The sequence below is a fragment of the Scardinius erythrophthalmus genome (genome assembly GCF_964197995.2).
Source record: "Scardinius erythrophthalmus genome assembly, chromosome: 16".
Taxonomy (NCBI): domain Eukaryota; kingdom Metazoa; phylum Chordata; class Actinopteri; order Cypriniformes; family Leuciscidae; genus Scardinius; species Scardinius erythrophthalmus.
In genome coordinates this window covers 13,391,616-13,419,340 of record NC_138236.1, presented here as the reverse complement: position 1 = coordinate 13,419,340, position 27,725 = coordinate 13,391,616, and the positions used below count along the sequence as shown (strand labels likewise).

General features: G+C 39.1%; 1 long non-coding RNA gene across 1 annotated transcript; it reads left to right on the top strand.

Annotated features, from left to right (window-relative positions):
• Positions 1 to 5,887: 5,887 nt before the first annotated feature.
• On the top strand, positions 5,888 to 23,767 carry LOC308704333. Its single transcript, XR_014031793.1, has 6 exons — positions 5,888 to 6,243; positions 7,458 to 7,534; positions 9,401 to 9,567; positions 12,238 to 12,334; positions 22,056 to 22,172; positions 22,569 to 23,767. It is a non-coding gene; the product is annotated as an uncharacterized lncRNA (long non-coding RNA).
• Positions 23,768 to 27,725: the final 3,958 nt, after the last annotated feature.

Here is a 27,725-nt window from a genome sequence, read left to right as displayed (position 1 = left end):
TTATTTATTGTACACATACAGTTATATTGCACTTTGTTTTACTTCAGTATCGCTTTTTATCAAGTCTGATGACCAAGTCTCTGGCAGTGAAATTAAATAGAGTATGTGTTGCACCTAAATATTTAGCCATTACTTGCAAATACTGTGGTTTGTTCAAATTTACTTTTAGTACGATTGTTTTAAACGTGTAAAACTGCACAGCATTAACCCACGAAATCATTTGACAAATATCAGTCACATATCAGTAACAGGCTAATATAGCATTACATTTTATGTCCCTTGCAACTAATTACATTACGATGACATAAAATATTGTGATCAAACGTACAGGTAATAAAAAACTAATTTATTAGTAATTTATATGATTCGTGAATTCCATACATCTCCCATCGTTACACTCTCCTTCATAGTGTCATCAAGCTTCGTCTTTGTTATTGTTTTAAAAATGCGACCTCTGGCTGTGAAAAATTACAGATTGTAGCTTTAAGTAATTATGTTTAGGGCAGCAATGGGTTTAGGGGCTAAAAAAAAAAAAAAAAAAAAAAAATATATATATATATATATATACACATAATAGTAAAATATAATGACATAATATTATAGATGCTGTTAGATATATTCATATTGTTTGTTTCAGCATATCCAACCGTTAACATCATGTACTGTACAAATACCCACATAGCATAGTCCTGCAGATAATTTGGTCTTAGGAGAATTTGGTGAGAAATATTTGAGTTCATATTTAACTTTCTACTGTAGACTTTTGCACCTTAGCGGATTGAGTCGTGGTTTTGTGAAATCTATTATGAAACTCCTGAGATAACTTTTTCTCAGGAGAATGTTCTGAGAAGCAGGCACTTTTAGCAAATTCTCCATTTGCTCTACATTCAATTTGTTTTGGAGAAACGATTGAAGTATAAGAAAGATCTCATTTGTGATTTTTCTTTCCATTTTTATGCACAGCTATAGTCTTTTAGTGTTCTGGTCATTGTGTGTGAGAGTGCTTAGTGAATTTCTATTGCATGTGTGCATATTCATATGCATTTGTAGTTGTGGACGTTCTTTAGTGTGTTTGCGTCTGGTGTGTGTGTGTGTGTGTGTGTGCATCAGTCTCTGCACGCTCTTGATTGACAGGCGGGCAGATAAACTGGGATGCATGTGTCTGTGTCTCAATGACACGCCGCTTTGCCCAGAGGGACGGGGGAAGTGGAGCGCTGCACTTCCTGCGGAGGGGCGGGGTCCTCTCTGCGGGGGTTTTTGAGCTGGCACACGCGCGGGCAGCAGCCTCGCCACCCCCCACCCCCGCGGGGGAGAGAGGGCCCCTATTCTCAACCTCCACTAATGTATAATTCATGCTAAGTAGCAATTTTGATGTTTTGCTGGAGGGATAAAGAAATCCAAGAAATTCATAAATAAAGTTTCCTTTTTTCTCATCTCTAGTTAATTTATGTTATCACACAATTAGCTGACACAGAGCCTTGGATGTATGGCTCCCCTACAGTTGCGCCTGTACTACCGAGAGAGACGTGCTGAAAAATGACCCAATAAGATTGGTCAGGCTTCCCCAACAGGAGAGGCTTGTCTGGTGTCACTTGTCTCATGTAATGGACCTCGGTGCCTTATGGGAAAGCCAAAAGTCCTCTGATCCAATCACATCTTCTTATTATCCCTGTAAGGATCATTTCAGTTTCTAATAGAGCAGAGAAACTGCACTGTTTTTCCTAAATACTTGGAAGCTTGTGGACTGTGTCTATGGTGTTGAACACAACATGATCACACCAATGGCATTGTTTTGAAAAAGAATCAAGGTGTTTCAGTATTTGTAGCTATATACTCTACACAAAAGTGTGTACATTTTTATTTACATATATTTGTAATATTTAAATAAAACTATATTTAAATATAAAAATACATATCTATTATGTATTTATATATATGGCACATATATACAGTATATGGATAACTATATACTATAGGCCTACATTAAAAATATATGTATGGCTAATTTACACTATTGCCATGTATTTCTGTTGAATTTATTATATAACAACTATTCATAGCACTGAACACAAAATGATGACTGCAACAGCATGTGACAAACTTTTTCAATATTTGACTTAATAAGTTGAAGTTGTATTTTAAAAATATATACATTTGAAATATTTTGCTAATTTACACCACTCTAAAAAATGCTGGCTTGTTTCAACCCATTTTTAGGTCAAATATGAACAAACCCAACTGTTTGGCTTAAAAATGTCATTACAAATTTTAAACCAATGGTTGGATTTGTCCATATTTGACCCAAACATGGGTTGAAACCACCCAGTATTTTTTAGAGTATAGATTGTCTCTTTATGGCACTGAACACAAAATGTTGATTTCAATTGCATATTATGTGACATATTTTTTTTTAAAGCACCAAGATGTATTTGTTTTTCATAATGTGATTCCCGAAACAAATTTATTACAAGGGTTCTTGCTTTTCGTTAAGTGGTCGGCCAGGCGATTCTGAACCGACTTCAACTGTGCAGTCAAGAGTTGACTGAGAGTGAGCAGCGATACGGTGACGGTCCCTCTAATGGAGTCACTTTCAGCTCAATCCACTGATCTGAGTGCAGGTGTGAGGCAATAGAGCGCTCACTATATCACCAGCCATGCCAAAACTGTCATCTCCCCCCGCCAGCTTTTTCATTAAGGCCTTTTACTTCACGCAATATCATTTGCTTTGACATTTCGGCGGGATGTTTTTAGCACCACCTCTGTTTCCTCTGCGCTGTTTGAAAGCCATTGGTCATTTGTCAAATGGACTGATTTGTTCTTCAGCCCAACAAAAAGTCCCAATGCTTTACAGTGTGATTTAGCTTCAGCATTGTTAATGTTGCAATGTGTTATCAAATATCTAAACCGCCACAGATGGTTGGATGCAGCTTACAAGGTGAATGTTTTGAGTGAATGTGTTTTCTTTGTTTAAAGGCTGCCATTAAAGCATTAAACCAGCAAGAGAGAACGCCAAAATTCAGTCTCTGTAGTGCCAACGCCTTCAAGGTCCCAATGTGCATGTGTTTAATTAAGACCTTGTGTCTTAATTACTTAATCACACTAATTAGTCACAAAGGTGAAACAGAGCTGTATCTGTACAGTTACAATAAGACTGTAATGATAAGATGGGGTTGTTTACATGTTCTTGGAAATCAAGTCTTGTTTTAATAGATATTTTGAACATATATCTGGTTCTTAAAAAGATTAATATAATACTTAATCTGCTATTATTTAAGTATCTTGACGTCTTAAATCTCTTGAAAAATGTTGGATATTTTTACATTTTTTATAACGAGGCAATCGGTTAAAGTTGTAAAGTGTCAGGTCATATATTAACGTAATGATATTTTTAAATTTGTAAATATAATTTTTATATTTTTTACAACTTTTTTTTTGAAAATAGTGATTAAGATGTGTCAATACTGTAATGACAAAATTATGTAAGAAATCATTGTCTTGGAAATCATTTACAAATTGTCAGTATATTTTGACATATCCAGCCCATAAAAAATGTAGATACTTCTTTAAATGCTTTTATTCAAATATCATTTAGTTTCATAGTTCCCAATATTTATTTATATTTATAAATTAATCATTGATTTCTTGAAAAATATCATTTAATGATTTATGAAAATAATTATTAAATGTGTTGATAATGACAATGTTCTTAAATCATAAACTCAGTCTAATTGATAGTAGGAATCTATCAAATTGTTTATGATTTTTGATGTTTTTTGTTGACTGACTGTATATCTATCCCATGATAAGACTAGTCAACTACTTTTACTAATAACTAATATTAGAGTCCGCAGATCAAAATTCAAGTATGGTAAAAATGCAAAGAGACCAATCAGAGCATGTCTTAACATTAAGGAGGCTTTATGTTTACAAGAGCTGTAATCGTGTCTGTTGCCTCAGAAAAGGCAATTTGACTCCTCTCCCTCCATTTCATCAAAGTTTCTCTTTCATAATTATCTTTTTGGGGTGTCAGCAAAAAAAAAAAAACTCTTTTAAATCTCTGTGACTTTGTTGCTGTGTTTGTCGTCCTATAGGTGAAAAGCACAGTTAGCGTCAGCACTAGAGAAGGTTCACGGAGGGTCTCCGTCACGGCCGTTCGGTGCGCCCCGGTGGACAGATGTGTTTGGGGAGAGGGGGACGGATGAGGAATGGTCTTGGCTTGTCACCAGGGCAATGTGTTAGGCTGGCCGGCCAGTCCGCTCGCAGCTTGCGCCTGCATTCCCCTTCGCTTAATTAGGGGTTGTTGGTACCACAGAAGGTGTCACCAACCTTTTCAGTCCAATAACAGATGGTGGTTTTTTTTTTGTTTTTTTGAGGTCCTGCCAAAGCCCACTGTCCCGCTCCTGGGAAAATGACCTAACTTGCAGGCAGCTGCTTAGTGCGGCTTGAGTGCCTCTTAAAAGAGACTTCTATCAGGGAATTAACGGGACATACCACTACAGCCCGAGGGGTGTGAGTTTTAGATGAGTCCATCTTTAATCGCCCTCTCTAAGCCGTTCTGAGGGCCGAGCTCGTCGTTTGCATTGAAATCCAAAGTGACACTATGGACGAGGTGGGAGGAGGGCAGACACATTGACCGTTTTACGTGGCTCGGAAAGGCTCGCCGATCCCCCCTCCCAAAGCAGATGGTGTGTATAACAACACAGAATGTGGTCCAGGGGAGGTCAGGGAGGGACAAAAAGTGAAAGGGTCCCCAGACAGTTGGGGGAAGAAAAGGCCTGCGGAGCGTCAGGGAGGAGCCAGGGGAGGAGAGAGAGAGAAGAAAAGGGGAGAGAAAAGAGAGAAGTTTTTCAAAGCACTGGTCAGTGAGAGGCTAAAAGAGGAGGCAGAGAGCGTCGGGCTGCAGATGCGATACGTAGGAAGGCAGGGGGTCGAAGCTTTACAAGCTGCATGCTGGGTACACACAGCACTACTGCTGTCAGTCACCTACTCAATCGGCTTCACTGTCTCTCATTCTCTCTCGCTCTCTGTATCTCTCTCTCTCCCTGTACATTGATTCCACTTCCCCTTACAAGTAGACTTACCTCAGTGAGCAATATTTATATTTTGGATTAGTCCAAAAAGTGAAATCACATATATAGGGTAAAACTTAATATCAATATATGTTATTAAATAAAAAAAAAATTAAAAAAAATTGTGTGTGTGTGAGTGTGTGGTTCTGGTAAACCATACGTTATGGGGACCAAATGTCCCTACAAAGATAGTAATACCAGGAATTGTCAAAAGTGTCAGAAGTCTATTAGAAATTTACACTTTAAAAAAGAAATAGAAATTCTGATGAATATCTTAGCTCCACACCAATGCTTTTGCAGGTCACTCATTTTATCTGAACAGCTTGGTCTCCAGAGATTTTACATACACCATCATTAGTAAAAAAAAAAAAAAAAAAAAAAAATTTATTTTCCTAACTGCCATTTTTCCTTCTGCTGTCAATCCTTTCCTCTCCCTCAATCAGATGCCCAGGCGCATTTACTGGCCTGGAGAGATCCGCTAGATGGAAACCCTGAACTTTTAATAACCCATGCTGGTGGTTTAGAAGATTGGTGTGAAATGTAAGGAAATATTTTTACTCACTGATGGCACAGCATCCTATCTGACTGTCACCCTTTTATCAATAAGTTCTCTTGCACACCAGGTAAAAAAAAATTACAGAAGAGCGCAAATGTGACAACTTTGTGCCAACTTCATCTCTTAGGCTGACGAATGAACCCAGGCCTTTCACCTTACTGTTGTGATATGATTGCGTTGTGTTCGGAAGTGAACTGTATTGTGGACTCCTATTTTGAAAAGGAAGTCAGAACTTTTGAAGTGTTGTGTTCTGACGTAATGTGTGTGAGAACGGAAGTGAAAGAGTAAACAAGATGGATGAAGTTCGCTACTCCTGTCTCTTGTGTTTTTCTACTTAATGACTCCTGACAGATACCACAGATTGGTTGCTAACAAGCTGCTCCAGGCCGATCTCAAGCTCTGATCGGTGAGAAGTGTAGGTCACTGTAATACTGTAGTTCTGTTGATGAAAGTTGACTCAGATCTGGAATCCGTTCAGGAAGCTCCCACTCACGGCCACAACAAACATTCTCCTTTCACGCTATGCAGCAAATGAGCCAATTCATTTCCAGCCGATAAGAGCTCACGAGAGGCCTGATTTCAGCTTAATCACTTCATATTCTTGGCGTACATTTGTGGGTATGTTGTTCAAACGTTACCTCCCTGAGTTGTGTGAGAGCTGTGTGTGTGTGTGTTAATGAGAGTGCAAAGGGAGCTGGGCTGTTTAACAGGAGTCATGTCTTTGTGTTGGCCTGCGTGGAGCGCTTTAGTTAACAGTGAATAATGGTGCTTGATTACAGCCCATGAGACGGCACATTGCTTAAAATCAATTCTCAATGCAATTACCCACCGCAAACGCCTCCCCTCTCTGCCGGACAGAATAGGAAGTGATTGTGTCAAAGGACAACATCATCTCTGCAAATGACTTGTTGCCTCTTCATATAGGGCCATTAGATGTGGCAGAATATCAGTCTGGAGGCCTTTCAGCACACTCGTTCTCATATGTACATATTCACACCTTAGAGAGTGCAGACATGCTAAGATGTTGATTTATTTGTAGACACATCGGAATAGATGCTTATCAGACTGTATGCACACATCGGAAAAGCTACAGTCAAGTCCAATTACAAACACAAACACACAATTGAATTATTGATACCAGTTTAGCTTTGCTGTCTCTCTCTGTTTTCCTAGCCGTACATTTTATAGGTGTAGTTTTGGAGTGTTATTTGCAGGCCTGGTGCTTCAATAGGATCTAAAGTTGCTGGTTGGTTGCACTGCAATAGAAGATAGTCGCATAGTTTGTAATGTGTGTCTTCAATGGGTTATAGGAAAGACTGCTGCAAGAAGGGTTATATCTCAAAATATCTGAAATTTGTTCAATTTTAATAATTACAAAATGTGTTGGTCTAAACAATATTTTGTGAATTCATAAGCATTTCATAATTGGTTCAGTTTGTTATTTAGCTTAAAACCCAATAAAAGGCTGTTTAATTGCAGGTTCCATTGTGACAACTCACCCCATACAACAACCTGAAGGGTTTTTAATTTTTTTTTCATTAATTGCTATTTTATTTTGCAAAGATGCAGTGAATTGATAAAAGGTGACATAATGGTAGGTGACGTTAATAATGTTACAAAAAAAATCAAAATGTTTCTTGAACACCAAATCAGCATATCAAAATGATTTCCGAAGGATCATGTTACACTGAGTAATTGCTGCTGAAAATTCTGACTTTACATCACAAATTTGAAATACATACAAATTTTCACACACAAAAAAATATATATTTTACAATATCTCTGGAGTAAAAATTGTGACAACTAACCCCAGTCTTCTTTGCATAATGAAGTTTCAGGTGGTGGAATGGGTTTCACTATCGGCAAGGAGGCTTATAGTTGACAGTGAAACACTGAGGACCATGTGGAGGTCAGTGTGTGTGTGTGTGTGAATGTGTGTGTGCCCTTTCTCTTCTGGAGGTCTGTGTTGGACTGTTTTTGTGTCCAATTCATTAGTTATTTAATCAGACTTTGAGTAATGGATGTGTCTCTATGGAAACCACTTGTAAATTGTGGTGGTGTGTCTTTACAGCCTGTAACTCACTCGTTTGTAGGTTAAACACTCACAGAAACACACACACAACACCACACACTTCACTAAGCTCCACCTTAAAAACTTTACTGACCAATGCTACATTAGTAACTGTTGCTTTCTGCCATATTATTAGCATTGAGAGATTTCTTTCAAGGAAAGCCGCAGATAACAATGTTTTACAATGCCACCCTTCATTTCAGCCCAAATAAAATTAATTCCCTTTTTACCACTTTATGAGCATTTTTTTTTTTTACTTGATGCTCTGTAAAGCTTGTCTGATTAAGCAGGGTTTTTTTTATTTCTTGCCTTATTTTATTATTCTGCTTTCTGCAAGCAGCCACAAAATCTGTTGTGAGGAGCGGTAGTAATGTAAGATTTTCGGCCAGAACACATATGTGGCACTTTGTCTCACTATGTCCTGATCCCCTCTCTCACGGTCTAAAACGGTATCTCTTTCAATGTATCTCTCGCGCGCTTTCACACTCGGTGTCCTTTCTTTCCTCTCTCCTGTGCTGTGAAATGTCAAATGGAAATTCAGTTTTTCTGTTTATTACCCAATAGATGGAGGCGACATAAGGATCACATGATACATAAAGTCACTGTTGCATAGAGAGAGATTTTGTGTGTTTGTGTGTGTGTGTCTGTTTGTGTACATGTGAATGTTTACGTGTATATATATTTGGAGAGAAATGAGAGTAAACGGTCGGTGGTTCACAGAAAATAGAGGTCTGAAGATGAAAAAGATGGACACACGCACATGCCGACCCCCTTCCCAAAAATTTACTGTCGCCTTTGTGACTGAGACCCAGCTCCCCTCACATAAATATAAAGACAAAGCCCAAAATGCGTGTTTTGAATGACTTACAGAGGGTCCGAGTTGTGATGTCATCAACTGCCGTTTATATTGGATCAAAACGTATAAATGGCACAAGTTTACATTCTTTAAAACATTACCTTCAAATGATGTGAAATGTTTACATAACTTATGCAAAATAATACGGTAAATATATAAACTTTATGCTCTAAACAAATATAGCGGACTTTCTTCTGTGGAAGACAAAGGGTAAATTCTTGAAGAACATATTGGTCACTCTTTTCAATAAAATATGTTCTGTTCCTCACACAAAACAATTGTTTGGCCTAAAAGACATGGGATTTTTATGTTGACTTTGTATCTTTTTATAAGTTTGAAAGCTTATTTATTGCAACTGTAAACAAAAGAGTGACCTGCACATTATTTTTAAATTTCTCTTTTTGTGCTCCACAGTAAAAAGTCATATAAACAGTGATGTTACTGTTAACTAAAAATGTATTAAAATTGTTTTTGTCCATTGGAATAATTCTGAAATTAAATGGTGCATGAAAAACTTAATCTGAAAAATTGTTTAATGATAATTTAAATGTTGCCTTCACAACTAGGTGGAGTACTAAAAAAATGTAAATCTAAATTTAAATATTTAAAAAACAAACTAATATAAATGACAATCTCAGAACTAAACTACTATAATTAAAATGAGAGCTGTAATAGTATATAGGTAAATGATTCTGCACATGGGTTTTAAACAACATGTGGGTGAGTGAATGATGACAGAATATAAATTTTGGGGTAAACTATCCCTTTTAGACAATTTTTTTATGAAGTTCCAGTCTGAAACAATACATCTTTAATGCACTTTCAACCTCCTTTTTCTTCCCCATCAGCACCTCACCATAACGGCCCGCTCCCGCTGCAAAACTGCCTGTGAGACAGGGCTCTGAGCCAGTGTTCCAGCATCCCGCTGTGTTTACACAGAATCCTGGGTAGACTCCAAGGGTTCCCGGTCTGTGAGACTCAATAATGTGAAGCCTAAAGCGCAAAGCCCACACGGGTACGTCTGTGACTGACAGCACCCGTATTTACACACAAACACTGTCACCGTCACATGAGCATCATCTCCCATGCGGAGGGAGGGAATACCCACATGATCTCCGGTATAGCGAAGAGAATTCCCCCTCACTCACATACATGACTTCCGGGAAAGCACACACTGGCCCAAAGTGGATTTGTAGAGGTGCATATATTTGCATGTATTTGCATAGCTAATGAATTTAGGGATGTTGTGGTTTTTTTTTTTTATATATTCTTTTTTATATGAATTGTAAGTGTGATGGAGTCCGGGTGCAAAAGCCTGTTATATGTCATTCTAGAGAGAAAGACGAGCAAAGAACGCGGTCCTGCGGAGAGTGACTGATGAGATTGAGGGAGAAAGGGAAAGATGGGGTATAGCCAGAGCTATAGTCGTCAACACTGCTCCCCTGCTGCTCTACATATGTACACCCAGCAAGAGCCTTGCTGGCCCACCTCTACCGCCTCCTTTCTCGTCTGCCGCTCACCGTATGACCATCACACCTTATACATCCTCTTTCTCTCCGCCTCTACCTTGCCATCTCATCCACTCTCATGATATCTCTTTCATTTCTGTCTGAACTCCACACAGCTCTCCTCATCTATCTCCTCCAATCTCTCCCGTTCCTAATCTCGCTCGTTCCCGCTGTAGCACCATCCATCTCCCGCAATCTCTCGCTCGCTCCATGAACATGCCTGCGTTCTCATTTATAAACACCCTTGCTTTCATCTGTTTCAGACCCTGTGGCTACTGTTTTCCGTCGTTCACTGAGTGCCTTTAGATGTAGCGCTCCACCATGACGTAATATTGTATTACTCATGTTGAGTGATAAATTCATATTCCATGTCACATTTCATGTTTGAGAATGAGAAACATTCCTAGAAGCAATTCAAAGAGTCGTTGCATATCTACATTCTGCAACGGGCCCTTTTCATGGACTGTGCCTTTGATTTTGTGGTGCAAGTTTGTATGCATTACCTTTCAGAAGTTTGGGCTCAGAAAGATTTTCTGTAAAATAAATTAATACTTTTATTTAGCAAGGTTGCATTAATTTGATCAAAAGTGACAGTAGACTTGAAATTGTTTAAAAATATGTTTTATTTCTATTCATCACAGAATCCAGAAAAAAGTATCATGGTTTCCACACAAAAAGTAGCACAACTCTTTTCAACATTCATAATAATAATAAATGTTTGAGCACAAAATCAGCTTATGATTTTGGAAGGATCATGGCACTGAAGACTGGTAATGGTTCTGCCATCACAGTACTAAATTACATTTTTAAATATATTCAAATAGTAAACAGTTATTTTAAATTGTAATAAAATTTCAAAATATTACTGTTTTTACTGTTTCAAAAAAGTGTCGTCATGGCTAGCATAAAAATTTCAAAAACATTTCAAAAAGCTTTTAAAATTATTAAAATATAACTACATTTTAACAGCATTTTAACACTAAATGCTAAAGGAAGTGAACAGCATTGCTGTATGTAACGCTTCTCTCTTGGTTAGGTTAGAAAGGTTATTGATCCACCAGTGGTGTCCAGTGGTTTATTTACCCACAACAAATCAATACTGTGCTCAGCTGTGGGATCTTCTGACCTGATCCTTCTTAAAACATTCGGTGATACTCTTGTATTACAAGCATCTTCAAGTGTTCTGCTCTGCAGAAATATGAAGCATCCTGTTGCCTTGTTATATTAAAATATTATAAAATACAACTCTTCTGTTCATTTAGAAGATGCTAATATCCAAGGCCACTTACAGTAGCTGCATTCATGTCCGGAATAGTCCTGCTGGGGCAACCCGGGGTTAAGTGCTGTGCTCAGTGGCACAATGGTGATAGCACATTGTCTGCTCTTTGCGGGAATCAAACCTGCTACTTTTTGGGTTACCAGGGCTTGTCATTAACCACTACACCTCCCACAGTTTTACCCATCTGGTGGCAATGATTTTGCCAAGAAATACAAGTTCCTGAATCAACATGTTCTGTTGGTGCTGGAGCAGCGGGAATGCTCAAACACAGTCCTAACCTTAACTCACACCTAATCATTAACTACCAATAAAGTCAGAGGAATATTAATCAAGCATGTTGATCCAGGAACATATCCTACTTACATTTACGTTTATGCATTTGGCAATTGGCAGAAGCTTCTATCTAATGCGAATTACATTTCATTCAAGGTATACTGTACATTTGATCAATCAATACATTACCGGGGACTCAAACCCATGACATAGCCAGTGGCGTCGCTAGTGCTCAGTAGTTCATTCACTGTCTGTAGAAAAGAGTAGTATGCCTATTCATGTTTTGCTGAGTTGATTTTTATTGCATTTTACCTTATAGTGCATATTGTATTATTATAGTTGTAAACATTTCAAGAGTAAAAATAAATGTATTTTTATTATTGTTAAGAAATCTTTCCAATTTTTAAATGTTTTGTGTCTGTACGTACTGTATGTGTATTGTTGCTTCAGCAATATTGCATGTAAAACTATCAATCCACTAGTATTTTGAAACTGAAAATTTTCAACTCTAACAGTAGAGCATGGCACTACCAACGCTAATGTCATGGGTTAGAATCCTGAGGAATGCATGATGTGTGGTCAGGAAATTACAGACATGGTATTTTTTGGTGTGTTTTCTTTACAGGTTGCAGATAACAAGGTGACAATAACGGCCTGTGAGCAAGACCACACAGAGGAGGCAGCACAAACAAGAAGAAATCTTCAGGTTAAAGAGGCTTCAGGTTTGTTTTCGAGAGCTTGTTTGGGACCGGCAGAGTCACACAGACCTCCACCCTGCCGATGTGTACTGCTAATAATCACGCTTTTCAGCACCTCTTCGTCTCCGCTCGCTTTGTTGTCTCCTCCTGCCTTGTAATCACTTTCTCACTGTGTGAGCACTGGCCACTCCCAGCGTGTTTCAGCACTATATGGCGCTCTGCGTGAGAGTGTGTGTGTCACAGTAACCAGTGGCTGTAAGCTCAGCCGGCCTGCTGCTCACAGAGGGAGTTATATGTGTAATTACTGCGTGACCCCTGCTGACCCCGGCCGTCTCGTGTCAGCGGTGTGTGTCGGCCGTGCCGCGCCAACTACCTTCTTGTTAACCACAATGCCGAGGAGGGGACGGTATTTAGGATTGAGACACGGACACTCAGCAGAGCATTAGCACAGTTCACACCGCTTGTCCATCTGCCAACTGTTCTAAGCACACACATACACACACAAGACCTTTTGAAATAAATAATTAGGTTTATTACCCTCTTATTTTCTTCTGATAGGTTCAGTTTAATTAAGAGAAATCTGACTGGATTAACTATTTTTTTAATTGTTTTAAAATAGCCAGTATACAGCACGTGCACATCAAGCCCAACAACACTAGTAAAATCATTCAAATTTAAATGTACCATTATAAACAGTTGTTTTAAAGCATTAACATGACACAAAAATCAAACAAATGTTGTAGTTCTGAAAACTTTCTGTCAGTTCTACACAAAAAGGTAAAACAAAAAGCCATCTTTTGCTTTTAACAGTTTTTAAATAGTCTTTCATCTTCAACATTCATTTCCTTTCATTATATTTTATAGTTGAGTGGAGTAGAATAGTGTGGACAGGAAATAATGGGGGACAGGGGTCAGGAAAAATCACAAGTCAGACTTGCTGCTTGATATGTAAAAGCATAATGTGCTAAGTGCAATGTCTGTGGCTCTGAGGTATATATATTGCTGCTGGTTTGGATTTATGAATAGTTAAACATCATCTTGCTTTGTTTTACAAAGTACACTGTCATTCAAAGTCATTCAGTCAAAAAATCTCTAATGCTCAAAAAGGCTTTGTTTATTTGATTTATCCGAATGAAAGAATTCTTTTCTTTTAAATAAATCTTACTGTCGCCAAACTTTTCAACAGTAGACTACATCCTTGTTCAGCAACTTGTGTGTTTATGTTGTAGGACAAAATTTTGAATATCTCTTCAAATAATGATAACCACAGACCTTCATGTACTCATAAATCCAAAACCACCATTTTTAAAACCCTATATTTTTCCTAAGGGATTTCCCAAGGGAAGCCATGGCTTGAAAATGCTAATTCCATTCCACATTTTAGGCCTACAAACAGAACAGCTCTATAGACCTTATGTAGCTCCGCCCCTTTTCAGCGCTGCGCTCATTGTCTTTTGACTTCCGGTCTGTATTTTCACAGCGTTTTGCGTGTTTATTAATGAACGGCTCGTTTTAAAATCTTCCCGGTCGATTTACATTTGTTAAGTCATCTGCTTTAAACATTACAGTCCTCATGATAACTTTCGTTAACTTTACATTAAGTAAATCCACTTAAAAAGCTAATTACTCCTGGACAGAAATGCCATATAAATATACAGAGCGACCGCAAAACGGAAGTTAAAAGACAATTTTCCAAAGATGGCGGCGCCCTTGTTTCTCTGGTGCATAAGGTCTATATATTGGCTAATTAAATGCAGATAGAGGCATTTAGTGCCAGTTTATGATGAAAATATAACTTTAGAAGTTCAAAACTCAGACTTTACTAGCTGCAAGCGGCTCGGTGTATCAAAACACACCATCTCGTTTCTGCCAAAGCTATCAATGGTCCTGTCTATCTTGCTGCGTTTCAGCCCATTGTGTTGTGAATTTGTAATTCTAGGCAATGGTGAATTGCAGTGATTATGTAGCCATAATTTAACCAGGATGATGTGTTTAATTGAATTGTTACTCCCTGATGTTTCTCTCTAGTGAGGATGCTGTTCTGTTGACAGATGTGTTTTGTCTGTGAATGCTTGTTATTGTTTTCTTCTTTTCATCCCTTGCTGTGTGCGTCTGTTTGCGTGTGACTACATGCTTTCTTCCTGTGTTTGTGACCTTGGATGTTTTCTTTAAATGTTAATGTCTAGACTTCTGATATAGTTCTCAGTGTAGTGTGCATCTGAGGACATTTTGCGCTTGAGTACACAGTGTTGCCTTCATACCATTTTCTTTGAGTTGAAGGCTATTTCTTTTGCAAAGTGCAGTACTGAGAACCTATTTCACCGCAGTCTTCACCCTCCCCCACATCATCTTCTCTCCATGTAAACACACACTCGCTTTCCTCTTCCTCTCCTTCCACACTCTCCTTTTCAGTCTCTAGACTCGTCCTCGCCAGCCCCATCTCTGATATCCACTTTTCTTCACCTTCCCTCTCTCGCCATCTCCTCCTTTCTCTCCTGCTCATTTCCCTCCATCTCTGCGGAGGGGCAATTACCCCAGCGTCTCTAAACGCCGGCGATCTGAGCATCCTTGCACTATGCATTGTCTGCAGCAATTTACCAGCCGCATCTCCAGATGAATGCCTCCATTCACAATTACACCCCCTCCATTAGCTGCTGTCGCTGCTATGTTTGGAGGGGGGGTTTGTTGTCTTGTTATTTTTCCCTTCACGTCTTATAAAAAAAAGCAATTAAATGTGGACAAAGCAAGTGAGGATGGAATTGTGCCCTCCTTTTCCAAGTTTTAGGCCTCATTTTGCAATCTCTCCTTTCCTTTTCTTGTCTTAGTCTCATTTTTTTTTTGGGGGGGGGGGTGTGCACTTAGAATTTCTCAGTATTTTCACTTTGTGTCACTCTTTCAGAGTGGGGTTGGTGACTTTAACTCTCAAGGTCATGAGAAACAATTTCTCGGCATACATCTGACTGGCTCATGATATTAGAAGGTTTGCGCTGACGACATCCCAGCAGCCTCAAAGTAGCATTGAAGGTACACTACGACAGCCTGGATTGCACTGAGTGATTTAGTATTCCAATAAATCATTGAAACCATCTAATTTCCTATAGATTTCAATTTCCCCTGCACAGATCGGCATTGATCGATCTCAGGTATAGGAACATGTCAGGCCTCTCTCAGGACTCTTTTGTGAAGGATTGTTGCAGGAATGAGAGCTGCTTGTTTTTAGATCTGAACATCAGGACTGTTCTTTGCAAAAATAGATTGGCCAGAATAAATCAGATTTCTTGTTGGGTAATGAATACAGCACACATTGGAATCTTTTGGCCTATAGCAGTAGCTAAAATCATGTATGATCAAAATGCTTCTCATATTGATAGCAATAAACAACTAAAATACTCCATGCCACTCCTCTTTTATTGTAATTTAGAGTAATGGCTTAGTTTGTATTAGCCATAGCTAGATGTATTTTTAGATCTGCTAATATACCGTTCAAAAATTTGGGGTCAGTATATAAAAACATTTATTCAGCAAGGATGCAAACTAAATTGATTTAATATACATGTAGGTAATGAAAAAGACGCATTGGGATTGGCATTTACATACATTCTAAACTCTATTGGAGTTAGACAACACGTGTCAGAACCCACTCATTGTCGTTATCATACTTTAGATCTAATATTGTCTCATGGAATCGATGTTGATGGCATTGAAATTCTGCAGCAGAGCGATGACATCTCAGATCATTGTCTGGTCTTGTGTATACTCCATTTAGCCAAGGCTGACATAATAAATTAATATTATAAATAAATATAATCATTTTATATAAATATATTTTATAAAAAATAAAGAAATAAAACTTCAACTTCAGACATTTCCAAACAGCACAGCAGTAATTAATTATTTATGACTTTTTTTACATTATGCATTTCTTTACTTGCAGGATTGATACTATTATTACTATTACTATTATGAGAAAATTATAACCATGTAACCGTCTACTACAGTATCGCATCATACGTCATGCTATAGACCCCCTTGGGAACAATTCCATTCATTCTTTGCTATAGGAGAGTAAGAATGTTCTAAACTTCTTAAATCGTCAAAATGAACATGTATGTTAGACATCACACCTACTAAGCTTCCAGAAGTTATAGATCCTGTTATTAATATTAATTCACCATTCTCATTAGGATATGTACCAAAAACTTTTAAGCTGACTGTTATTAAACCTGTTATTAAAAAAACACAACTTGATCCCAAAGAATTCGTTAACTAGATGTACCGCATTGCGGTACAAAATATGACCGCCGCTCAGGCCTGCACTGGCTTTCCACAAAAATAAATGACGTCGAGTAATTTGGCTGTATTGCGTGTTTATGTATATACCTAAAAAAAGTAATAGTATGTGCATGTCTGTCTGTGTGTGTGTGTGTATGTGTGTGTGTTTGTGTATGTGTGTGTCTGTGTGTGTGTGTGTGTGTGTGTGTGTGTGTGTGTGTGTGTGTGTGTGTGTGTGTGTGTGTGTGTGTGTGTGTGTGTGTGTGTGTGTGTGTGTGTGTGTGTGTGTGTGTGTCTGTGCGTGTATGTATGTGTGCGCGTGTGTGTTTGTTTGTGTGTGTGTGTCTGTGCATGTGGATTTGTATGTGTGTGTATGGGTGTGTGTCTGTGCGTGTGGATGTCAGTGTGTGTGCATGCTTGCGTTTGTTTGTATTCCTGCATGTGTGTGTGTGACAGTATCATCCTAAACCAGCAACCCTTCGCTCAAGAGCACCATCTACAGGCCGATGAGTGTACAGTCACTAAATGTGCACATAAATGAATTTATTTTATACCCCCCCATGGATGAAATTCTACAAAACTTAGCAGAGGATACCCCCAGAGGATGTCAAGTTAATCATACACATGAAATATGGTGCAGTTCTGAACATCTCCACTGAAGATAGGGGCGATTAAAGCAGAATAATATTGCATTTTAATTTTTTATGGGAGGGGCGCAAATCACAAATGAGTGATTATGGGCTAGGTTGATGTGGGCCCTTAAGAGCAACATACCATAAAAATTTCTTTATCCTCTGTGCCACGGTTCAGGTAGTTATTTAGGAAAAACTGCATTTTTTTGGTTTTGGGGGGGCCCAGCGCGGGGGGGGGAGTGGCCCCCGGGGACCAAACGAAATTTTTCCGTAGAAGTCTAGTGGGGCTACATGCCCACCAAATTTCATGTTCCCCGGTGCTTCGGTGTCCCTGGAATCATTGACGAAAAATTTACGGGGGCCCCAGCGCGGGGGGGGGGGGGAGTGGCCCCCGGGGACCAAACGAAATTTTTCCTTAGAAGTCTAGTGGGGCTACATGCCCACCAAATTTCATGTTCCCCCGGTGCTTCGGTGTCCCTGGTATCGTTGACGAAAAATTTACGGGGGCCCCAGCGCAGGGGGGGGGGGGGGAGTGGCCCCCGGGGACCAAATGAAATTTTTCCGTAAAAGTCTAGTAGACCAACATACCATAAAAATTTCTTCATCCTCGGTGCCACGGTTCAGGTAGTTATTTAGGAAAAACTGCATTTTTTGGGGTTTGGGGGGGCCCAGCGTGGGGGGGGAGTGGCCCCCGGGGACCAAACGAAATTTTTCCTTAGAAGTCTAGTGGGGCTACATGCCCACCAAATTTCATGTTCCCCGGTGCTTCGGTGTCCCTGGTATCGTTGACGAAAAATTTAAGGGGGCCCCAGCGCGGGGGGGGGGGGGAAGTGGCCCCCGGGGACCAAACGAAATTTTTCCGTAAAAGTCTAGTAGACCAACATACCATAAAAATGTCTTCATCCTCTGTGCCACGGTTCAGGTAGTTATTTAGGAAAAACTGCATTTTTTTGGGTTTGGGGGGGCCCGGCGCGGGGGGGGAAGGGCCCCCGGGGACCAAACGAAATTTTTCCTTAGAAGTCTAGTGGGGCTACATGCCCACCAAATTTCATGTTCCCCGGTGCTTCGGTGTCCCTGGTATCGTTGACGAAAAATTTACGGGGGCCCCAGCGCGGGGGGGGGGAAGTGGCCCCCGGGGACCAAACGAAATTTTTCCGTAAAAGTCTAGTAGACCAACATACCAAAAAAATTTCTTCATCCTCGGTGCCACGGTTCAGGTAGTTATTTAGGAAAAACTGCATTTTTTTGGGTTTGGGGGGGTCCAGCGCGGGGGGGGAGTGGCCCCCGGGGACCAAACGAAATTTTTCCTTAGAAGTCTAGTGGGGCTACATGCCCACCAAATTTCATGTTCCCCGGTGTTTCGGTGTCCCTGGTATCGTTGACGAAAAATTTACGGGGGCCCCAGCGCGGAGGGGGGAAGTGGCCCCCGGGGACCAAATGAAATTTTTCCGTAAAAGTCTAGTAGACCAACATACCATAAAAATTTCTTCATCCTCGGTGCCACGGTTCAGGTAGTTATTTAGGAAAAACTGCATTTTTTGGGGTTTGGGGGGGCCCAGCGCGGGGGGGGAAGGGCCCCCGGGGACCAAACGAAATTTTTCCTTAGAAGTCTAGTGGGGCTACATGCCCACCAAATTTCATGTTCCCCGGTGCTTCGGTGTCCCTGGTATCGTTGACGAAAAATTTACGGGGGCCCCAGCGCGCGGGGGGGAAGTGGCCCCCGGGGACCAAACGAAATTTTTCCGTAAAAGTCTAGTAGACCAACATACCATAAAAATTTCTTCATCCTCGGTGCCACGGTTCAGGTAGTTATTTAGGAAAAACTGCATTTTTTGGGGTTTGGGGGGGCCCAGCGCGGGGGGGGGAGTGGCCCCCGGGGACCAAACGAAATTTTTCCGTAGAAGTCTAGTGGGGCTACATGCCCACCAAATTTCATGTTCCCCGGTGCTTCGGTGTCCCTGGTATCGTTGACGAAAAATTCAGTAAGGTGACGAAAAAAAGAAAAAAAAAAACTTTGACAATCCCTATATGACCGCTTTCGCTAGCTACGCTAGCGGCGGTCATAATTATAGACCGATCTCTAATATACCTTTTCTGTAAAAAATACTAGAAAATGCACAACTGTGTTCCTTTTTAGAAAGAAATAGTATCTGCGACTATGGTATCTCATTAGAGTTACAAATGATTTGCTCTTATCATCCGATCGTGGTTGTATCTCTCTATTAGTGTTACTGGATCTTAGTGCTACATTTGATATTATTGACCACTACGTTCTTTTTTATAGACTCAAAAATTGTGTTGGCATTAGTGGAATTGCATTGGCATGGTTCAAATCATACTTATACTTACCAATTTGTAGCAATAAATTAAGAGGTGTCATAACGATCACAAGTTCAGAATAGAATACTGCAAGGCTCAGTACTAGGACCGTTGCTTTTCATGCTGTAAATGCTACCATTGGGATATATCATTAGGAAGCATGGCATTAGTTTTCACTGTTACGCTGATGATACTCAGCTTTATATTTCTTTGCTCCCTGGCGAAACATACCAATTTACCAAATTAAAGAAATGCATAGTTGATACAAAAAATCGGATGACTAGTAATTTCCTACAAGTTAATTCTGAAAAAACAAAGATTCTAATTACTGGACCAAAAACCTCACGTAATAGAATACTGTCTAACACTTGATGGCTACTCTGTCAAGTCTTCGTCATCAGTTAGGAACCTGGATGTGCTCTTTGATACCAATCTTTCATTTGAAAGCCACATTTCTAGCATCTGTAAAACCACATTTTTCCATATTAAATATATATTTTTCAATGACAAATGCAGAAAAGTTAGTTCTCTGCATACGTTCATGACCTCAAAGCTAGATTATTGCAATGCTCTCCTGGGTGGTTGCCCTGCACGCTTAATAAACAAACTCCAGCTGGTCTGAAATGCAGCAGCTCGAGTTCTTACTAGAACCAGGAAGTATGGCCACATTAGCCCAGTTCTGTCAACACTGTATTGGCTCCCTATTAAACTTTGCCCTTAACACATTATAGTCCTTCATGTATTTTGATACCTAGAATATCAAAATCAACTGCAGGCGGTAGATCCTTTTCCTATTTAGCACCCAAACTCTGGAATAGTCTTCCTAGCCTTGTTTGGGTAGCAGACACACTCTGTCAGTTTAAATCTAGACTAAATACACTCTTTAATCTGGCATACACATAACACATTATCAATTTATATTATTCATATCAGTTAAATGATTGTTAGGCTGCATAAATTAGGTATAAATTACCTGCACCTTGACACGACCAAAACACAGCCCTGAACGTCAGCAGAGAAGAGTGTCTACTAGAGAATCCCCTTTGAAGGCCTCATCGACATGACACCCATTGGCACAGATCCTCAGAAAAGACCACAAGAGCCAGACAGGTCCTCCACACAGACCTTATGTCCGGCTTCATCTCCATGCTGGCGTGATGAATCCGATCTTCAAGCAGAAAGAACTGGATGAATATTTGAATGCTACTGATGCAGCCTGAATCATAATCACACCGTGTTCGTTCATCGGCCAGAGGAGAACTGAGCCTGATTTCTCCCAAGTTTTTTTTCTCTTGTCTGTCACCTGATAGAGTTTGGGTTCCTTGCCACTGTCCACTCTGGCTTGCTTAGTTAGGGGCACTTAATATTCAACAATATTATTGATCTGACTGTACTGACGTTGTTGTATGAGAACTGAACTGAGATGAACAATGGCATAATTTTTTGCAGAACTCCTTCATAGATGAAATGAACTAATTGGCTTGACTTCAGCTGAGCAACAGCTGAAATGCATAATTTTCCTGTTATCACTGTAAAGCTGCTTTGAAACAATCTGTATTGTATAAAGCGCTATATAAATAAAGGTGACTTGACTTTTTTTTTAATTTCTATTCATCAAAGAATTCTGAAAAATTTGGAATGTTTTCCAAAAAATATTAATCAGCACAACGGTTTTCAACATTGATACTAAGGCAAGGCAAGTTTATTTATATAGCACATTTCATACACTGGTAATTCAAAGTGCTTTACGTAGAAGAAATTTAAATAATCAAAAGAAATAAGAACAATTAAAACAGTTTAGAATAAAAAATAAAATACATTACAAACAGTCGGACGAACAGTGGCACAGTGCTCATTCAGTTAATGCACAGCTAAACAGAAGTGTTTTGAGTCTGGATTTGAATGTGACTACTGTAGGAGCACATCTGATCTATTCTGGAAGCTGGTTCCAGCTGCCGCTGGCATAATAGCTAAAAGCGGACTCGCCATGCTTAGAGTGAACCCTTGGTATTTCTAGCTGATGTGATCCTAATGATCTGAGTGTTCTGTTAGGTTTATATTCAGTGAGCATATCTGCAATGTATTGAGGTCCTAAGCCATTGAATGATTTATATAGCAGTAATAATACTTTAAAATCAATCCTATATGTAACTGGGAGCCAGTGCAAAGACCTGAGGACTGGTGTGATATGTTCATATTTTCTGGTTCCGCTCAGAATCTTGGCAGCAGCGTTCTGTATGAGCTGCAATAATTCACCCTGCTGGTGATGAAAGCATGAACAAGTTTCTCTAAGTCTTGACTGGAAACAAAGCATCTAATTCTTGCAATATTTTTCAGATGATAGTATGCTGATTCTAAAAAAAACCTTGAAACTAAGGTCTCTTAGACTCTAGAGACACACCAAGATTCCTAACTTGATTTTTAGTTGTTTGACCCCTAGAGTGAAGGTATGCATTCACCTTGAGAACTTCATCTTTGTTTCCAAACGCAATGACTTCAGTTTTGTCTTTGTTTAACTGCAGAAAGTTTTGGCACATCCAACTGTTGACTTCATCGATGCATTGGCACAGGGAGTCAATGGGGCTGTAATCGTTAGGCGATAGGGCTAAGTAGAGCTGTGTGTCGTCTGCATAGCTGTGGTAAGCAATTTGGTTCTTTCTCATTTAGCTCATTGCGAGCATATACAGGTTGAATAGGAGTGCCGCAAGAATTGAGCCTTGAGGGACTCCGCATGTCATGGATGTCCACTCAGATGTATGGTCTCCTATACTCACATAATAACCTCTCCCTCCTAAGTATGACCTGATATAATAATAAATGTTTCTTGAGCACCAAATTAGAATGATTTATGAAGGATTTTGTGATACTGAAGACTGGAGTAATGGCTACTAATTTGTAATATTTGATCAAAATAAACGCAGCCTTAGCATAAAATGTCTTCTGCTCAACGAAATCTTACAAATCCCAAACTTTTGAATAGTAGTGAACCTATTTCTATATTTTATTTTATTAATTTCTGTCACTTCTATTGACAGGACTGATGAGATGTGACAGAAAACCATAAGGAGAAAAGGGGGAAATGGAATGGGGAAATAACCCCTGGTGGATTCAAACTCTGATCATCTTGCAAATATGCAAGACCACACAACATATTGGAGCATGTGGACTACATTCCAAGCCGTGTCTCTGAATTTTTATTGATTGTTTTCTTCAGCATAACTGGCATGCATGATTTATGTTGATTGGCATTGCATTATGAGGATCAAGGAAATCCCTTGATGGTTCTGTAATATTGGCAACATTTTATCAATATATATATATCAGTAAAAAAACGTGTACCGTGTTGTAATTTATGATGCAGTGTAACATTAGACATACCCTATATCAGATGCTTTCAAGGATGTTTTCTCTGCAAAGTTTAGGCACATATCGGTGTATGTTGTGGAAGGCTGTATATCAGGTTTTGAATGTGTTGGGGTGGGGGGGTCTGTTCGCCGTCTCTCCTCTGGTTCTTCCCCCAGAGGCAGGAGCCTTATGGATCGCAGGAACGAGGAGGAGAAATAAATTGGAGAGTAGAATAAATCGATGCTTGACGGAGAGGCAAATAGACCTTCCAACCTCAGTCCAAATGCAGAGCTTTGGTTATTTTCCTTAGGGCTGTATTGGATTGGTTGACAGAGGCTGAGGAGAGGGCTCAGACAAGACTTGACCTACAAATGATGTCCTTTGTTTTATCCATTAACGTTGGGAGAACCTTTACCATTTTGGGGTGGACATTGGTCCATGCTTGGGGGAAGGGTGTCTGGAGTTTCAAACAGCAATGTCAGATAGGGCATAATTTCACTGTACGGCTTTTGGTGTGGTAAAAATTCTTGAATCTTGTTGTCTGTGTTCAAATAGCTCACGAATATTGTCCTCATGGATCAGAAGAAATGTATTTCAATCATGACTTGAACCCCATGTATAGGGCTGACAGTGACACTCAAACCACTACAGTAAACAGAGTCAAGATCAACTGGTGCAAGTACAAATCTCAGGTCTCCGCTACAGAGCAAGCTTGTCCTAAAGGTCAAACTTTAGAGAGCGACTATGTGCATGTGTGGATTTGTCTGCTTGTGGGTGAGTGCATGAGATGCAGAGCAAGTTCCTAATGATGGTCTGAACCTTCAAATGTATCATTCATTGATGTAAAAACTTGTGAATTAACAAAATAAATCTGTTTATCATATCAAGCAATTACATCTCTTCACAAGACTGCTCTATTCATATGAATTCATGGTTTGCCAATTTAAGAACTAGTCTGACCAACTAGCAATTATCAAATTTTGATCAGTCTTACATTTCAGACTCAGATTAGACCAATCTACCTTTTTATGAAACTGACTTAAAAAACAAAAATTTGACCGCCTTGCTAACTTATAAGACTATAGTCTAAGCAGTTTAGACTTTCAGTGGACTGACAAAATCCTCTCAGGTCTCATTAAAATGTCTTAACTGTTTTGAAGATTAACCAAAGTCTTATGGGTTTAGTATGACACAAGTGTAAGTAAATGATGGCAGAATTTTTAATTTTCCCTTTAATTTTCCCTTTATTAAGACTTGCAGAAATTAGGTCTTTTTTTTACATGAACATCAAAAAGTAACACCATCTTAGGAAGTTTTTGTGCATTTATATGATGATTACTATAAGAGTGACAAGCAGGTGCGTACAAAGTGTTACTATTAAAAGCCTATTTTATTGTCTTACACTTGCTGGTAACCCATCACTTAATGCTAACATATGCAATCCACATTACGGATCATAAAGCGATTTACACGAAAACTGTTCCCAGATGTAATTTCCAGGAGTAGCCTACTTTCATCTGTAATCTTTGTCCAAACTTGCAGTGTTGTTCCACTGTGGGATTCTGCTGCAATATTGATGTTTCAATTAGAACAGTGTTACATACCGCCACAGCCTCGTAACACGGTGCATCTCCGACCATCTGCTGCACTTCCACATATGAAGAACGAGACACGTGGGGCTAATCGAGCTGCACATGAGCGATGGGAGCAGCAGCTCGCTCATGTCTCTATACAGATTGAGAGGAGTTTGTAGGACCGGTATCTCAGGTAGGCAACCTGCCTACAATCCCTCCAGTTAATGTGCTTGGGCGCATGACAGCTGTCCCGGAGTTTGCCCTGCTAACCCTATTTGTGGAAAAGACATGTACTGTTTCTGAAGTAACTTGTTGCCACTTGAGATATGTTTTTTTTTTATAGGATTCTAAGTCTTAACTGACTCTGCTAATGTCACTATAGGCAGCCTTAAAAGTGCACTCCGTAAGTTTTTATTTATTTTTACCCATGTTACCCATGTATTTTTACCTCTGTTATTCGTCCCAATAGTCAGTGGTTTTGACCTTTATACTGACTGATTGCATGAGGTTTGTTTATGTGCTACTGATGTTATTATTATTAGTAGTAACTTAATGAATTTCAACATAGTGGCACCCATGATGGGGAAAAACCAGCTCCATGTAGAATAAAACAGCTTTCTTTGGACTGACATGCTTAAATGTCTCACATGAGTGTACATCAAATGCTGTTCATTTCTCCAAATCAATTAAAATATAAATGATAAAAAAATGTAATTAGCAAAAGTATTGAGTGCTTCTTTAACAGTAGAAGTGGTTTGCTCAATTTAAAACCAGTTCAGTGTTTTAAATCAGAGTTTTAGAAAGTTAAATGTAATGTAATGAAATATTGCAATTAAGTGCGTATTTGGAATCCTTCAAATTTGGGTTTGTCCGCAACCTGTTGTTCTTTGGAAACCATGTTGAAGCGATTAAAGGTTTAGTTGCTCGATTCAGATTAATTCAGGGAGTCAGTCTGTTATTTGGCGGTGTTATTTATTCAGGAATAAATACGAGTAAATAAAGCACAGTATAGATGATTTCTCTTGAATCTCTCCATCTCATGTGCCATTTGATCATGGCTCTTGTGTGAAGGGGAAAAATACCATAGTTCTTCTACTGATCCTGTTCAAATGGAATGACACACAGATCTGAATATGCTGGAGTCACTTTTGGTGCGTGGATGGATCGCATAACAGGTCTCCACTTTGCCTCACAGGGGTGGTCTCTTGCGCCCCCACAATGGATGCAGACAATCGGAAGCCAATTGTAGTGAGGGACAGATTTAACGATGTCTTTGTGTGGATTAATTGCATGGAATTACTAGATTCTCGGTGCAAGACCTGTTCAACAAGAGCTCTACTCCCAGATCATCCCCCTGACAGAGATGGTTCTCCCCATTCCCAAACAATCACACGCAGGCGCAAGGGCTAATTCCCTTTTTAGAATTAACAACTAATTCACATTTTTCTAAAGTGCTATTTAACCCAGCTTTCAGTATGCGAATTATACATTGACTTTCAGGGGCCAGCTATTTGTTTTTTAAATAGATTTTTAAACGTACGCCTAATGTAAATTGCGCAATCTGTTGAGATTCTTTTTTTTAGCAACGAAAATACTTTGTTTATCTAAAGAAAATACTTTTGAACTAAAGTCTAAAGTTTTTATTGTATGTTTGTAATATAAATAGGCTAATTGTGGTGCATTATTGACTACCGCCAGACGCTGACCGCAAAGCGCAAAGGAAAACGCGTGACTGGCCAGCTGTTGCTATGGTTACCTCTTTTTTTTTTTTTTTTTGCGGATTTGGCAAAAGTTTTAAAGTAGCCAACATGCTCAGACTAATTTTTAACTAAAACATATTGTACGTTTGAAAACCTTGTTTAAACCTCTATTTAGGCTACCTGTATGAAACAATACTTCTACTAAGACATCCCCCACCCCCAATTTTCTATGTGCATTTATTGCAAGATATTTTGTTAATCTTAGCTTTTGCTACGTTTCAGGTGACCAATGATTAGCGTGACTATGAGAAGAGTTTGATTATTGTGTGATTTAAAGCATGTCTTTGTAAAATGTAATTAATTATTTTCAATCAGTATTTGAACATGACCGGGATCTTGTGTGAAATCCACAGAGGGAAATATGTTGATGTATGTGGAGACAGTTACCTAATTAGACCATAAAAAATGGAATCTTTGCAGCATGCGGGTCATATAATTACTGTTAATTTAACGCTCAGATTCTCTGTCATTAATTTTTATTCCCTTAAATGTAGTTTGGCAGCGGCTCCCGAAGCTCAGAAATAGATTTCACTGTATTTGAGAGCGCGCTGGCCCTTCCAAATGAATTACCATAGACCCCACAGTCCAAATAACAAGACTCGCATCATTTATGCGTTGTTAAGCCATGTAATTGAACGATCCATAGTTTGCATATTATACCATTAAAGTAATGTGCTTTGGTTTTCTCCCAACACGACTATTTAAGCTTCTGTGGCGTTGTGGTAATTCTCTGAATTACAACCTTAATTGCCATAAATGTTCTTTTGATTTGGGTGATTTCACTGTTACGCTACAATGATGTTCATTATTACGCGGATGAATTTCCGGAACGTGTCTTTAAAGTTTTCTCTGTTTTTTCGTTTTTTTGGAACACCCTTTAACCTCCACGCGCTTGAACACAATTAGTCTGACTGTGGAGATTGTTTTGGCGTCTTTTGCCGGTTTTCCCTGGTTGACTGATATGTGCCTCTTGTTTTTTTTTTTTTCGTGTTTGTGTATTCGTCCAATTTTATAAATCTTATTTTGATATAGGGAAATCTTAAAACTAGTCATGTAGACCACTTTACAGCAAGAACTTTAGAAGGTTAAGGCCCTCCTTTTTTTGGAAACAAATAATTGAAACATTTCAAACAAAATGAGTGTGTGTGCCCATAAACACTTTTACCAAATATTAATGCTCTCTTCTATAAGTAGCAACATTTATTTTAATTAATATGTTTCATTTAGGCTATAAACGACTGAAGATTATAATGCTTAAGTTAGCCTAAATGTGTTGAATGTTTTTGCAGACCTGTCAATGATTTTATTGGGTTTTCTAGCGTGTTTATCATGTTGGCTGTTGTTCAGTGATGCGTAATTGGACGGTGCTGTACGCCCTGCTTTAAAGTTCATTAGTTGTGCAAATTACACTTTATTTACTGCCTTTGAACAGTTCCTTAAAATCAGTTGATCTCTCTCTCTCTCTTTCTCTCTCTCTCTCTCTCTCTCTCTCTCTCTCTCTCTCTCTTTCTTT